General features: G+C 37.0%; 1 protein-coding gene across 2 annotated transcripts in view; it reads right to left on the bottom strand.

Annotated features, from left to right (window-relative positions):
* IMMP2L (inner mitochondrial membrane peptidase subunit 2) overlaps positions 1–17,253 on the bottom strand; it is an 848,864-nt gene that overhangs the window by 339,066 nt on the left and 492,545 nt on the right. The window lies entirely within an intron of this gene.

Genomic DNA, 17,253 nt, shown 5'->3' on the forward strand with positions numbered 1-17,253 from the left:
CCAAGTACATATGAAAAAGAACCAATTAGAAATTTGAGAATAAAAATATAGTTATTAAAATTAAAAAAAAATCAACAGGTTGAATAATCTATAAATTTACCATAGTCAAAGAGAGAATTAGTAAATTTCAAGTAGTAGTAAATTTCAAGAAGAGACTCAGAATGCATTCCAGGAAGATAATAAAATTAGAAATATGGCAGAGCATCTAAAGGACATGGAGGGAAGATTGGGACTTCCAACATACATCCGATAGGAGTTATACAAGAAGACAAAAGTGGGAGACGTAGAGAAACAACATTAGGATTGACGATGGATAAGAAGTTTCTGGAACTGAAGAAAGTTATGTGGGAAATTATATACTGAGGACTAGGCAAGAAAACAAAAAATAAATCAACCTGTAGATCCATCATAGGGAAACCGTAATATGCTAAGGTAAAGAGAAAAGCTTAAATGCTACCAGAAAGAAATGATCATCTATAGAGGAAGATAATTAGACTGGCAGCAGATTTCTCATTAGGAGCAGATTATAGAAGACTATCAAATATTATCTTCAAAATGTTGAAGGCAATAGAACTTCATACCACCTACACTATTAACCAAGAATGAGCCAAATAAAGGATGAATCAGTCAGAGGTGGATTTCGCATAAACTAACGAAACTTCAGGACCCCTCATTTGCATAGGCCCCTACCCCATAATTCTGGGAGTTGTTGGACATTGTAGAGTGTTCCAGACAGAGACAGAAAACATATCAATGAGGCATTTCTGGAAAAGTGCTTACAGATACTTCAGAAGGAGAGGACCTGAATCTCCAAGGCTTCACTAATTATTGGGTCTTCTTTTCCTATTCTAAAAATATGTATATGTACAATTCCATTCCTAATTTTGTATTTTATTAAAAAAAGATCCCAAAAGTGTATTAGCTGTGGGCTCCACAAAACCGGATATGTCCTTGACTTCAGCAAAAAGAAAAGTGAACCCAGAGAAAGAAATAGAAGTAATAGCAAATATAGAAATTGGTAAAATGTTTTCAGAAGCTTAACTGATAATAGGGTAGTAAAAATAAGAAAATTTTGTATTAAAAATGGATAAAAAAATTGATATTAACCTGAGTAGTTTAGACATACTAAATGCCTTTGTAAGAAAGAAGATAGTATAAATGTAGAAAATCACTGGCCTCAAAAACCTATGCTTACAGTTTATGTAGCAAAAATCTGGCACAGTTTTAGATGAGACAGCTATTAATTGCATCTTTTTATAATCTGGGGATAATGAAGAATTGCTCCCTTTACAAATGAGATTCTTGGCTCTGCATTCAGTCACGCTGGGTCACACTCTTAGGGTTGGCAATGGGAAGCTACTTAGCAAGGCTCAGCATCCACCATTAGGAGAGATCTTTAAACCCTTCAGAGGGCAACACGTCTTCCCTCGGTGCTTGTTCTGCTTAAGAAGATAAGAGCTGTACAATATGAGAAAGCATTACCAGGACCTACTCAGAGAACAGCCTGGAAGCCCTTCATATATTTTATGAAGGAAGCTCTTCATAGAACAAAGTAATACATTAACAACTTTTCAAAGTTTATGTCATTTAATAGAAAATTCACTGAACTATAAATGGGAAAACTTAGTTTCCCCCACATTCTTTCACATCTGTTACAATCTTTTTATGTAGATTCTTGCTATTTCTATTTAGAAAATGAAATGAAAAGACCTACCTCAGAGGAAGTATTGTAAAATAAATTAAATGAGAATCATAAACTAAAGCGAGCCTAGCTCTTAGATAATATATTCCATGTGCCCTTTAAGAGGTATACAGTAAATGTGTGTGAACCAACATTATTAGTAGATAAACATAATCTCAACAGTGGTAACAAACTGTTAGGTCTCTCTCCTCAGTGGACTGCTGAACAGTTTAAGGAGGAAAAGGGAAACAGGCGGGTTATGTATATCTCACCTGAGGACAGTGAAGAAACCTACTGAATCCACTTTCAAAAAAGAAGGAGCAAGAGAGCAAGTGTTCACTGCCTGGTGAGCCACCTTTCCTAGCGGCCGTTTCAGAAAAATAGAAATTTGGCATTCTGCATTTACCACTATCTTAGCACTCATCATAATGAAATGGAATAGCCTGTGAGTTTCCTTGAAGCCAGGGACTATGTCTTATTCATAAATTGTATTCCCAGTACCTACCACAATGTACATGGTACATAGAAAGTGCTTATAATATTGGTAGAATTAATGGATAAAGGGAACTGAACCTCTATATAGCTAGAAAATCCTTGGTAAGGAAGGGTAGTTGCTGACTACAATATATTTAGTTACAGATGATTCTTGAGCTAATTCAAGGGGGGATATCTATAAACTTCTAGCAATGTCTATAGCCACAAGTCAGTGGCACTTCAAGAGATGACAAGGAGTTCAGTAAGAGGGACTGTTAGACTGACTATGAAGCAAGATAGCCAGCAGCAAGGAAACCCAGATCTAATCACTTGTGGTCAATTGTCTTTATATGAAAGTATTAGTGAGCCAACCCATACTCATTTTCTATAGTTTATTTAGAGATAGGATGGATAATACAAACACACACTTGCATGTTTAGTTAAAATGCTTGGTAAATTGTCATAGACCCAACTATTGAGAAACTACTCAATAACTGATTGAAGGACTAATAAATAATTGTTATCAGTTGTATTGAAAGCCTCTATTTTTAAGAAAGATACCGATTTTTGAGTTTCTCTGAAGCAGTGGTTGGCAATCCTAGCTACACAGCAACCTGAGCCCCAATCCCAAACATTCCAATTTGCTTGGTGTGAGTTGAGGTTTAAGCAGAAATATTCTTCAGAGCTCCCTAGATGATTCTAACGCAGTGATCCCCCAAATTGTCTGCACATTGGAATTACCTGGGGATCTTTTTTAAAATTCCAAACCCAGGCCACACTCCCAGATAACTAAATCACTTTCTGGATGTGGGGTCCAGTCTTCAGCATTTCTTGAAACTTCCCAGGGGATTCCAATGTGCAGACAAGTTTGGGAACCACTTATTTAAAGGGCCTAAATCCTGACTAAACTTTCTAACCATTTAATCACTAAACTGGTAACTCACCAGAGACCCACTACCCCAGAAATAGTAATACTAAAGACAAAGGCACAGAGCAACCAAAGGAGATAAGAAACACACTGCCTCTCAAGTGTCAGAGAAATATTTTACGAGGTTTCAGTAGAAGAGATGGAAAACAGCCTTCATATAAAGAGTTATTCTAAGTGTTCCTGAGAGTTGGTAAGTTTAGGTAACACAGGCATGTTCAGCATTTTATTGGAATATACTATGTACAAGCAACAGTTCTTCATTCAAGTCTGAAAATTTGGGACATGCATCTGATGAATATTTTGCCAGTTCCTACATGGCATTTCTTTAGGGATTTGCAAGTGGAATTCAAACGTCAATGTCCATCCAAGGAAAAGGAGAGGAGCCAGGGAGAAGATAGCCAACATCAGAGAGGTTGACCAAAAAGAAAAAGGAAAATGAAATGCAGGCATATTTATTTTGCAAGTTATCTGGTTATTTTACTTAGGACAACAATGAATTAGTATTGACAGTGATCTCATGGTGGGAGCTAAGTGACTAGTCCCTTGTTAAAAGATCAACAATGATTCCTTTCTTTATTTGAAGAAACCATGAGACACAAAGTGAGCTGGGATAATGCTGGCCAGAACTCCTTCCCCTGCTTTTGAGACTGAGTTTGCAGATCAGCTCATGACACTCAACCCCTGAACTCTGCAATTTAAGAGGATTGTTCTGGCTTCTATTTAAACCAGCAGTCAGCTGCCCCACAGCATAGAACCCCAAGAACTGCATCTTCTTAGTCTCACTCAGATTTAAAATTTCTACCTTTTCTATTTTATGTGTGAAAAAAGAACATAGTTTTTTTAAATGACTATGGTAATCTTGAGAAATAGAGCAATTTGGGTAGAGCTATCTATTGAAGTCTGACAGTTTTTTATTAAAAATATACTTCTTTAGACTCATTGATTTAATCAATTATAAGCAGTATGAGCTAAAAATGCTGCTGCAACCACTGAACTAATATAACAAACTGACCTCAAGACCCATTCTTCTGCAGTGAGACTCCATAAACTGTGCCCCTCTTAGATAACCTGGTAAATGCCACTGAAGAGGATCAGAACATATCCAAATACCATATGCATCAGTTTGAAATCTAAGAAAAAATGTCTATTAAGTAGACCCAGAGTTGTTACGTTGGCATGTTCACAACCACTAGCAGAGACTAACTTCGATATATACCATTATATCTGATAACCAAATACCTCCAGGGTATCTTTTAAAATTACAATACTAAAGAAATTGCTTTGTTTAAAACTTAGGGCATTGACTTTTATGATACTTCTAAAAAGTGTTATGGGATATTATGACTTCAGCCCATAGTTTAGTGACTTTTTAAACTCTTTAGTCTTTAAATTCTTTAGTTCCTTTAAAATTCTTCATAACTGATCACGCTTAGAAAGAAGCTGGTCATCGGGTCGGCCCCGTGGCTTAGTGGTTAAGTGCGTGCGCTCCGCTACTGGCGGCCTGGGTTCGGATCCCCGGCACGCACCGACGCACCGCTTCTCCGGCCGCGTCCCACATACAGCAACTAGAAGGATGTGCAGCTATGACATACAACTATCTACTGGGGCTTTGGGGGAAAAATAAATAAGTAAAAAATTATAAAAAAAAAAAGTTTAAAAGAAAGAAGCTGGTCATTACCTTAGAACGTCTGTTCCGTTTGATCCATCTAAATTCTATATCACTTAGTGAACTCTCTTTCTTTGTAAAATAGTGTATAACAATAGGAAATTAAAGTGGGTCTGTTTGTCCCAATTTTTCTGAAGCCCCAAAGGGTAGAGAACAAAAGTTCTCAAAGTGCTTTCAAAGTAAAGTCCTTCCAAACAAATTCCAAAGCACAAGCAAAATGCTCACCCACTTTTGCAGGACTCGCCAAGGAAGTAGTCACAGAACAGTTTTGCAGTTCAACATCTACTTTGAACGTGAAAGGGATGAAAGCAGAAACAGGAAAGACTAGATCCTTGGGGAAAGTTTATCCATGTGCTGTGATTCCCACCCTTTCCCATGAGGGAAGGGCGGGAATTAAAGGAGCCACTGGAATATGCCATTTGGGAGCACAGTGGACACAGTGGTCTCATCCCCACCTGGAAATCTAAGGAACGTAACTCATCTCTCCCTGGTCAAAGGTTTGAGTTTTGAGTTTCCCCTGGACGAGGTGTGAGGAAGATTGATAGGAAGGCAGGGAGGGGTACATTCTCAAATTCTGAGATTTACTTCATTCTAACCATGTTATTAAAGTAAAATTATTGTGTTTCAACAGTTTTATTTCTAGGAATGAAGTATGTAATAAGCATTCAATAAGCACTTGGATAATCCCGGATTTCTCATTCACAAAACCCTTTTGTAATTTCCCCAAAAGCTTTTACCACACAGAAATTGATGCTGCTGGGGGCAGTATAAGAAAGAACTTTACATATTTTGAAGCCATATTTCAAATTGTTACTCTGCCACTTTTGCCTTCTAAAACTTTGGGGCAAATTAAATTAACCTCTACAAGCTCAGTTCTCCCATCTGTAAAATAGGGATAATAAACCTAATTAAAGGGTTGTTGTGACTAATAAAGAAAACAACCAATGTAAAGTAACTGCACAGTATCAAAAGATACTGAAAACGTTAGCCCACTCTCTCTCACCTCCTTCCTACTGATATACTCTTTCTTTAGGTATGTTAATGTTACATAGTCTGGTTTAAAGTGAAAACCTCTTTTTCTGCTTTAAAGCCTGGCAGATTGCCAGTCTTCTTCAAGTGATTTTGCCAGGTATCTGAATTATCTATTGTGTGCGGATTTTAGCAGCTTAAGTCTCAGTTTTAGAGATGACTCAACGTTGGGCCTAATTACTGCCTAACTATTGATGCAAGCCTAGAAAATATACCTTTTGGGGTCCAACCACATTTGTGCCTAATACGTACCATATCCTTTCAAAAGGATTTTTTTATCCCCAAAATTTGCATCTCTGGCATCCACAGGATATCTCTAAAAGATATCAGAACTGGGTTAATTGAAAAGCACAGAATACACTCAAGTTGTTTTAGTCATCAGGCCTCTTGTCTGGAAAACCTCAGTGAAAGCTGAGTGAGCTGCTTACAGGAAAAGAAATTAACAGAGGAGAAAGCTGACTTAAGAGTTATTGGGAAACAATGAATGAAAGAAAAATATTCAGCATCCTTCAAAGGGAAGGCAGGGGATAGTTTTTTTTAAATGGTCTAAGTATTTTTATGCATTTCCTCAACTGGCAAAACAAAGAGAGGCTAGCATGTGACTGTTTATTTCTATTTTGTTGGCATTTTTACTAAAACTATGTTTTGTTTTTCCTCTTATGTCAGTAAGTTATTTTGTTTTTGAGACCACTGAATACTTCCCCTGGTGAGCCTGAGAAAGCCTCCAGGGAGCTTTTCTGAATAAATGCTTCTAGTGAATGGAACACAAGACAAAGAAACCTGAGAGCAATCTTGGTTCTGTGTATTCTGAAGAGTCACATCTATTCTTATTATCATCAGAAAACATTTCTAAAGTGTTTCGAAGCCCTTAAACAGAAATTTCTCTATAAATACAAGGCTGCTTATGTCAGTATAAAATTTCCAGAGATTTACTAGAGCTCACACTTTCATACCTAAAAATCTCCTGGGAAAAAATATTTGAGAAATGTTTACCTTTTGAGCTATAAATTGGCTATAGTAAGAAAAGTGGATTCACTCTAATTGTGACCAATCACAGAAGGCACAATAAAAAAAACTTTCAAAGCAGTTATATATTGAAACACTTTTTTTTTGGTGAGAAGATTCGCCTTGAGCTAACATCTGTTGCCAATCTTCCTCTTTTTTTGCTTGAGGAAGATTTGCCCTGAGTTAACCTCTGTGCCAATCTTCCTCTATTTTGCATGTAGGTCACCGCCCCAGCATGGCTGAGGAGTGGTGTAGGTCAATTCCTGGGATCCAAATCCATGAGCCCGGACCGCTGAAGCAGAGTGTGCCACTACGCCACAGGGCCAGGCCCTGAAATGCCTTTTTTTTAACCTGAGATTGTACCATTTTAAGAACAATCATGATTGATTATATCATAAGTGGCCTCTTTTTTAGACTAGATAACAATACTCTTTAAAAATAATATTGCTAAGTATCAATAGCCTGCAAGGAAAGGAGAGAGAGAGATTTTACAGTCTGGTTTTCCCCTTCTGAAGAGGTGCTTCTCCAGCTCTAGGGCCTAAATTAACAACCATCTTCTAGGTTTGGTCATTCTCTGCTCTTTCCCTCTCCTCGTAATGGGTTGTTTGTTTTCTCCCACCAAAATTCAGCACCACATAAGCTTAGCTCTACATCAGAGGGCAGACAATAAAATACAATCGAGAAAGAATCCCAAGAAACCCATGGATGGAAACTGTATTCAGTGCCAAAGGTACCAAACGATCTTCTGATAAATAAGTGTATCTCTGTTGAATCAATTCCACAAGACTTAGCCAGAGGGAACTATATCAAATTATAGAATATTAAAATCTTTAATTGCTAAACAAATTAATCATTTTGTATTTAGTATTTTAATTCAAACTAATCAAGGTCTTTATGGTAGTGAGGTAAGGTAATCCAGGAAAAAATAAATCATTTTCAAAGAGAAATTAGATTTCTATGAATCATTACTAAGAGAAGATTCAGCGAAGCAGTAATTTGCAATACAAGGAAAAGAAAAAATGGGTCACTGGGGAAAGAACCAAATTAGTGCACTAAAATCTTTAAAACCACCATCTTCTTTCTGAAAACATATTTTTAAGACTGAACTTAAAAAGAATTCTATTTTATACATTTTAATATATAGGCATTTAAAAATTCATCTATACATAGATATCTCAGTTTTAAAAAAATCTATGCCTTAGAGACAGAAGATTTTTTAATCATTCTGTTGTTTTGACTTTTTAAACACCCTCTTCTCTCTTTCAACTATTTTTTAATCATGATAAGAGCTTCCTTGTCTTGAAGACATTAAAAAATACTTCATTTTGAAGAAACTATCAAAGGGACATCAACTGGCACGTACGCTTGGCATCAGGGCACACCAAATGGTCCAATTAAATCATTTGCAGTCTTTGCAATACGCAATTTAAATGTACCTAAGAAATGTCAAATGGTTCCTCGTGCAGAATTATCTTTACCAATGAGCTATGCTTCAGGAACTGAGCACATAAATCCCTGCAGATGTTTGTCTCGGATGCACAGTGGAGAGTGTTAGTTACCACGGAAGTGAAGAGACTTTTCAAGCTGTATACCATGAAGAGAAATTCCTTCTTTGTGAGAGGTGGTGCGGCCAGAGGAAAATGAAACTCTGCCAGCACCTCTCTCTGTGGGGAAGAGCATTCCCCATGTCAGGCCCTAAAAACAACAGCAGGAAGAAAACCTCTATATATTTTCCTTACTCCACGGGCAATTCTTCAACAGGTCATAAAAAGTCTTCTTAATGTGATAAATTTGAAGAAGAAAATAGTAAAGGATAGAAGACATTTTTTAATAAATTTACAGGCTTAATGTACAGCTTCTCCACTTGAAAAATGAAAAATAGCAATAAATTATCAGGAAGCAAAATAATTAAGCTGGCTCAGAAGTGTCCACCAGAAGTAGCACTGACCCCACCCTCACTCCTTTCTCCAGACACCATGGTGGCCAGTCTCTGAATGTGGTTCTGGGCCTGGAAGCCCCCACCTGAGAAAGCAAGGGCTCTAATACCTTTACTGCCCTTACTTCCTCTTTGGAAGCTTCCTTCTGTTGCTAAGATACCTGTTGGATTCCCTACCTACCTTGCTGGCAAGCCCTCACCTGGGCCTCTGCTCTCTGCTTGCTATCTGCCTTTCTGCTGGGGGCTGGTTCCAATTCTGTTCTGACCCCTGCCTGCCTCAGCAAAACACCCAACTGCTTTCTTGGATTGGACCCTTGGAACGCAGTTCTTTGCCCCTCTCCACAAGCTTAATTGTTGTCTATGGTTAAGGATGTATAAGAATGTCTGACTGAAAAATTATCCATTAGGCTTCAAAGGATATATGGGCAGAGGAATGAGGGAATTCAAGGAAGTGAGAGGAATGACTTGTAAGCCTATAAACAGCAGCCTAACCAGCAGATATATATATTTAAACATGCCTTCTTATAATCTTGGGATATGATGGGTAGATTCTAGTGGCTAGTACATGCTAATACCAGAAATGCATTAGATTGATATACGTGTGGCAATTACATACTTGGGCTAGTACTTTCGGAATTGGCACATTTAATAAAAATTCAGGCCATTTAACTGTTTTTTAATATTTTGTATGATTTATATTTTATCAATTAAAGCCTAGCTTATCAATAAGTTAGGCTATTTTAAATTCATCTATGGTTTTATATTTAAAGATGCATTTCAGAGTAAGCTGTTTGTTTGTTTAAAAAATAACGTGTCTCTGCATTTATTCATACCTATTTAGCATGGTATAGCATTTAACAGAATTAGTTATTAATGAAAGACTTCTAGTAAAAATGAAGTGAATAACACTAATGCAGGCTTTATCATCTGTAGCGTATTCACTTACATAAGACACTACAACAACGACATTCTGTCAACCCTGTAAGTCTGGGCAATGGCGTCAACAATTTTGCTCAGTGATATCTTCTTGCTGCCTCTTGGGACTGACGTCAAGATGAAGCCCGAGATGTAAAAGCAGAAGAAAAGGAAGCTCTTGTATTTATACTTGGAAAGTATCTATATTTACTTGGAAAGACACGCAGAGGGTTAAATACCTCTAAATATGTTCATATATCAACACTGTTCCAAATAACTATAAATTTTAGGTATTTAAAATGTTTACTGTGAAGCTCTTTCATAATAATTAGCAGAACCCCACATCTACTTAATAGAGTTTATTATATTCAGCTGCATTTCACTTCTAGCTGTAATGACCTTGAATTCTTTCATTTTTGCTCATAGATATAATTTTTCCAAATTGTAAAGAACATTCTTTTTTGAGTTCATAAAGGACATGACATTTTGGCTTCCGTTGATAGTAACTAATTTAAGAATGCTCTCTCATGAATCACACTTCCCCTTCTCTGCGTTTCTCAGAGTCTGCTTCCTGTATTTGGTTCATTGGCGTAGTGTTGCACCTAGTGCAGACTGATGTCTTCCATGAGGTAGGCACTAGCCATCTGCCTCTTACATCTCTCCAGAAGATTGGAGGGACTTATATTGCTTTGAGCTAACCATCCTCAGAGAAAAAAAAAGTGATAGAAAGTTAGTCTTAAAATAATAATCTTTTTCAGTTGTAATTCTTATTCATTACAGCCTAACACTGAAACAAGTCTCACTGAAGAGATATGTAACAATTCTTAAAATAATATGACAAATAAAATTGATCTGTTGGTTAATATCCTATGGACATTTATTTTCAAAAAGGTTTAACAATGCTTACCATTCATAGGAATCTGCATACATATTAAATGGAACTGAATAAATGGCAACCTATAAGTCAAGATTTTCAGTGAAACAATACTCGTCAGTGGCACTAGTACCATTAAATCTAATAAATGTATCTTTTGGGATCATGAATATTAGCTTAACCTTTAGGTCAAAATTCTCATCAACTGGATGCTAATTAAGTATTATTTGATGCTTTCAAGCCAGATGAAATGCCACCTTTAATTATTCAGCAATAGAAAGAAAATAGTCAAATAATCACTGTAAAAACTTCCTTCCTTAATATAAAACATGTGGTTAGTGTGAAACATTCTTATCCACAAGAAATTTCTTCAATTATATATATATTATATATATGCACATGTGAGTATATATATTACACATATCCTAAAGGAAAGGTTATTCAAATTTTGTTCTACAGGCTCTTCAACAGATCTTTCACTGCCACAATATACAAGCCCAAGGTAACTAACATCTCCATTTCTGCAAAAGGCAAAATTTGGTCAACTAAAAATTATAATGCCTTGCATTTCCATAAACACATAAACCTGTCTCCTTCTTCTACAAAGCCATATAAAAGCAGACGCAGGCACACCAAAGGGAGAGTAAAGCCACATCCTTTCTAACTCAGGCTGTCACCTCAGTCAAAGATAATTTCCAGTTATTATGAGCTCAAATAACAGACAATTAATAAAAATGTAGCTATAAAAATTTACACCATGACTACACAAAATTATAAAGTGTATTTTAGACTTAATTCTGAAATACACTGCACAGCCTATTTGAAATAATTCAAACCTCAGATATAAAAGAACAACAGCTCTTTTTTTTTTTAAACACTGAAGTTGAGGATGAGTCAAATCTAGAATTTTTTTTTTTTTTTTGAGGGAGATTGGCCCTGTGCCAACATCTGTTGCCAATCTTCCTCTTTTTTTCTCCCCAAACCCCCAGTATATAGTTGTGTATCATAGTTGTAGAGTTGTGGCTCTTCTATATGGGACACCGCCTCAGCATGGCTTGATGAGCAGTGAGTAGGATCAAGCCAGGATCCAAACCAGCAAACACCAGGCCACCAAAGCAGAATGCATGAACTTAACCGCTAGGCCACCAGGTCGGCCCCTAAAAAAGCAACAGTTCTTGTAAAGAACAAGCTTAAACTCAGAAGAGTTCTTGGTGTTTGTAAGACATAGTTTGTTTCCATTAAATATAAACTCAAGACAAAATCACAAAGAATATTACCATTAAAGAGAACATTATTCTTTATGTTATATATTTTAAAAAATTAATTTCTTAGTATCAATGAAAATGAGACAACTAAGGGCAGAAGAATAAATCTACATAGCTCAGTTTGCCACACTACCTTCTACCCCATCTTTCTTAAGTATGAAGTTTTAAGAACCTCAAAATGTATCAGCAATATAAAACCCAAGAAGAGGTATCCAAATTATTGTCATCTTCCCTGCCCGTCAGAGAAATTAATGAAAGTCTTAGGGAAACACCACCTTCAACAAATGACTTGGCATGTACTGACTTGAGCCCTACTAACAAATTTCTACTTTACAAAAACTAAACTCTGGGCCAGCACAGTGGCGTAGTGGTTAAGATTGTGCACTCTGCTTCAGAGGCCCAAGGTTTGCAGGTTCGAATCCCAGGTGTGGACCTACACACCGCTTGTCAAGCCATGCTGTGGCAGGGTCCCACATACAAAATAGAGGAAGATTGGTACAGATGTTAGCTCAGGGCCAATCTTCCTTACAAAAAACAAAAAACTAAACCCTTGAAAATTGATCTGAATAACTAACATAATTATCTTGATTTTTCTTTAAAAACTTCATTATATTGTCTCACCTTGATGCATTCTCATCATGTTTCTTCCTTACGTTCCTTTTCTCAATTTATCAGAGGTAATTAAATAGGCTGTACCTTAGCCATATAAAATAGGAACATAAACTGAAATCAAATTATTTTGTTTAAAGTCTTTGAACTTATATATTCATATATAGGATTATGAAAAACTTAAGCCTTCTCTAATTGGTCCAGGGAAAATTAAGCATTTTCTCTTCTACAGCCCACTATAATAGTCCATAGTACTCAGCTTTTAGTTTCTTAAAATATTTAGTTACTTACAGACCTATGTCCCCTGCTAGACTAGACACTTCATGAAAGGAAGACTCTATCTTATCATCACCTTTGTTCTCACAGGGTCTAAATAGTGGCTAGAACATATAGAGTACTCAATAAATGTTCAATGAACTTATTTCATATATTTTGGCACAGATATTTATCATTTATGTATTCTGCTGACCAAGTGGGACAGGCATTGAACTACTGCTCAAAATCTTAGCAGAAGACAACAGAGCAAATTCTCCCCAAGGGTAAACTTAATATCCTTGCCTTTTCACGTGGGCAACTTCAAGTGTCTAAAATTGTATGTGTCTATACGCCATAAGAAGGTAAGGCCTTTTCTTTCAGTGTATGTACATATAAATATATTTTGACTCTACAGCATATGGTAATAACTTTAAGATTAAATACCTCATTGTGAAAAAAAGCTGTTCCTGCCAGAATCCAAGTCCTGTGAAAGTAGCCAATGCTGTCTCATTAGTTAGTAAGCAAATGGAAACACTGCCAGCATTTCTTTCAGTGTCTAGAAAACAGAGTCTGCAATGTGCCAAGTCTTCACTGATTTATTTTTGTAAACAGCAGTGTAATAAACCTGCAGAAGCCAAAAAAGCAAATTTTTTACAAATAAATATTCATTTGCTATCAAGATGGATATGACCTTTTTACCCAAGCCTATTACTGACAATTCAGAAAGACTATGTGAACTAGTCATTCATTTATCTTAACTGCATTTGCAGGTACTACCACAACTCAAATTTAAAAATGCCCTCAATTTTGCATTCCTGTGACTTTTATATAAGAAATCACATTATTTTACCCATGTACCTTATTATTTTTTGGGCTTTCAGGAAAATCTGATAATATAAATCTACAAAATGAAATAATACTCAAGAATTCCACTTTTTTCCCTCAGCTCGCCTGAACATAACCTTCAGCATTACAGTCATTGTATGACATGGGGGTTCTATGAAGAGGCACCATAGTTGGGTTCGGAGCTGGGCATGCTCAGGAGTCAAGGTGTTTGAGTCTGGCTCGAGCACTTACTGGTTGTAAGATGTTGGGGCAAGTTATCTCAATCTTCCAAGCCTCAGTCTTAAATCTACAAAGTGAAGATCATTTAGTATGCATTGTTTAGTATCATTGTTTTCTTCAAATGACTAAATGAATTAATCCATGTAAAGTGCTAGGGCAATGCCTGTGACACATTAAGAACTCAATAAAAGTTAATTATTATGATGCATCAATATGGATACTGATTTAAAATTAAGCTGCTTGGGAGAAGGGACACTGTATAAATATACAGGGCTTGCTTTCTCTCGGTTTTGATTCAGATACTGTCTTAAAAGTTCAGAGAGTCCATGGCGGAGTGAGCTTTCCTGTAAACTCTTCCCCTGATAAGATACAACAAAAGGAACAGTCACAGACCAACAACGGACTCGTAGACAGTGAAAAGCAAGATCTGAAAGATCCACACTACCACACATCTGAGAGTGGAACATGCTGAGCCCCCAGAGGAAGTGGGGAGAGTTAAGGAGAACTCCTCTCCCTCCCCATCAAATCAGCGATCCTGGTCTGTGCAGCTCCCAGATAGGGGGGAGGGGCAGCCCTCTGCGGGGAAACCGTAGCTCTTCGGGCTCGCTCAGCTAGTGGGAAACTCCCACACAGAGGACTCAGAACTGCTGCAGGGGTGCCATCAACATCTGAGCACCCCAGGAGAGTGGATAACAAGGGGTGAGTGAGAAGCCACCCACGCCAGGGACCCAGCAGGCAAAAGAGAGAGACCCCCCAACCCGCATGCCTGACACTGCAGCTCAGCCAACCAGACCAGACCAAGCAGCTGGCGGATTGCAGTGAGCAGCTGGAGCAGAGCACAGGGGGCTCAGATTACACAGCCCTTAACTCCCACACAGTGGTGGTGGGTGGAAATTGCAAGCAGATATCTCCAGGATGAGGAAAAACAAAGCCAATACAGGAACCACAATTCAAAGGTAAATGAAATCACCAGACCAGAAGGAAAATGACAAGCACCCAGAAACCAACTCTGAAGACACAGAAATCCATAACCTAAACAACAGAGATTTCAAAATAGCTATCATAAAAAAACTCAATGAAACATGAGATAACACAGACAAACAATTCAATGAGATTAGGAGTTTCTTCACAAAAGAGATTGAAATCATAAAGAAAAACCAATCAGTACTGATGGAGATGAAGAACACAATGGATGAGATAAAGGAGAATCTGGAATCTTTAAAGAACAGAGCTGACAATATGGAGGAAAGAATTAGCATTATAGAGGATAGGAATACAAATACGCTCCAGATGGAAGAGGAGAGAGAACTAAGACTAAAAAGAAATGAAGAAAGTCTCCGAGAAATATCTGACTCTGTTAGGAAATGTAACATAAGAATTATAGGTATTCCTGAGGGAGAAGAGAGGGAAAGAGGAAAAGAGAGCCTATTCAAGGAAATAATAGCTGAGAACTTCCCATATCTGGGGAAGGAGCAGGAAATACCAGTAAGCGAAGCCAATAGGTCACCTAAATACATCAACAGGCACGGGGCCACTCCACGGCATGTGGAGTAAGGCTGGCTAAAGTCAATGACAAAGAAATATTATTAAGGGCAGCTAGACAAAAACAAAAAATAATGAACAAAGGAACTCCCATCAGGCTCTCAGCAGATTTCTCAACAGAAACTTTACAGGCTAGGAGAGACTGGAATGATATATTCAAAATAATGAAAGACAAAAACTTTCAGCCAAGAATACTCTATCCAGCAAAAATATCCTTTAAATATGATGGAGAAATAGTAGCTTTCCCAGATAAACAAAAGCTAAGGGAGTTCACGGCCATGAGACCCCCACTACAAGAAATATACAAGAAGGACCTCAGGCCTGAAAAAAAGAAAAGAAAGGGAATACAAAGCTTGGAGTAAGGAGAAAAATAGGTAGACAAAATCACAAAAATAGTAGATCTTTACTGGAATGGGTTAGCAACCACTTAAATACCAAAATCAAAGATCAAAGGAAGGAATTTACTAAAAATAAATATAACCTCATCACTGTAAACACACACCCACAACACAAGACAGAATAAAGTATAACAAGAACGACTTAGAAGGGGAAGAGGAAAGTGATTGAATTGACTTAGTATAAGGAAATAAGAGGCCATCAGATAATGGACTATCTCATACACAAGATTTTTTATACAAACCTCAAGGTAACCACTAAACAAATAATCAAAACAAAATCACATATGATAAACAAAGAGAAAACTAGAAGATTCATAAGACAAAACAACCAAACTGAATTGGCAGTCCGAAACAAATGGGATAAGAAACAAAGGAAATGTTTGGAAAAGAACTGGAAAATAAGTGACAAAACAGCAACATTAAGCCCTCATATATCCATCATTACCCTAAAGGTAAATGGATGGAACTCTCCAATCAAAAGATACAGAGTGGCAGGATGGAATAAAAAGCAAGACTCAACAATATGCTGCCTCCAGCAAAGACATCTCAGCTCTAAAGACAAGCACAGGCTCAGAGTGAAAGGATGGAAGACAATACTCCAAGCTAATGGCAAACAAAAGAAAGCAGGTGTTGCCATACTCATATCAGACAAGTTGACTTCAAGATAAAACAGGTTAGGAGAGAAAAAGAAGGGAAATATATAATGATAAAAAGGACACTCCAACAAGAAGATGTATCACTTATAAATATAGATGCACCCAACATATGAGCACCAAAGTACATAAAGCAACCATTAACAAACCTAAAAGGAGACATTAACAACAACACAATAATAGTAGGGGATCTTAATACCCCACTTACATCAATGGAGACATCATCCAGACAAAAAGTCAATTAAGAAATAGTAGACTTAAATGAAAAACTGGACGAGATGGGCCTAGTAGGCATATACAGAGCACTCCATCCAAAAACAGCTGACTACACATTATTCTCAGGCACGCATGGAACATTCTCAAGGATAGACCATATGTTGGGAAACAAAGCAAGCCTCAAGAAATTTAAGAAGATTGAAATCATAACAAACATCTTTTCAGACCATAATGCTATGAAACTGGAAATGAACCATGAAAAAAAACTGGGAAAGTGACAAAAATATGGAGATTAAACAACATGCTACTGAACAACCATGGATAATGGATGAAATTAAAGGAGAAATCAAAAACTATCTGGAAACAAATGAAAGTGAAAATATGCCGTACCAAACCACATGGGATACAGCAAAAGTGGTCCTGAGAGGGAAACTCATAGCGATACAAGCCCATCTTAAGAAATAAGAAAAAGCCCAAATAAGCAACCTTCAATTACACCTAACAGAACTAGAAAAAGAAGAACAAACAAAGCCCAAAGTCAGCAGAAGGAGAGAAATAATAAAAATCAGAGCAGAAATAAATGAAATTGAGACCAAAAAAGCAGTAGAAAGGATTAATGAAACAAAGAGTTGGTTCTTTGAGAAGATAAACAGAATTGACAAACCCTTAGCCAGACTTACTAAGAAAAAAAGAGAAAAGCCTCAAGTAAATAAAATTAGAAATGAAAGAGGAGAAATTACCA

Source organism: Ceratotherium simum, chromosome 1 (assembly GCF_057802395.1).
Source record: "Ceratotherium simum simum isolate JZ-2026a chromosome 1, ASM5780239v1, whole genome shotgun sequence".
Classification (NCBI taxonomy): Eukaryota; Metazoa; Chordata; class Mammalia; order Perissodactyla; family Rhinocerotidae; genus Ceratotherium; species Ceratotherium simum.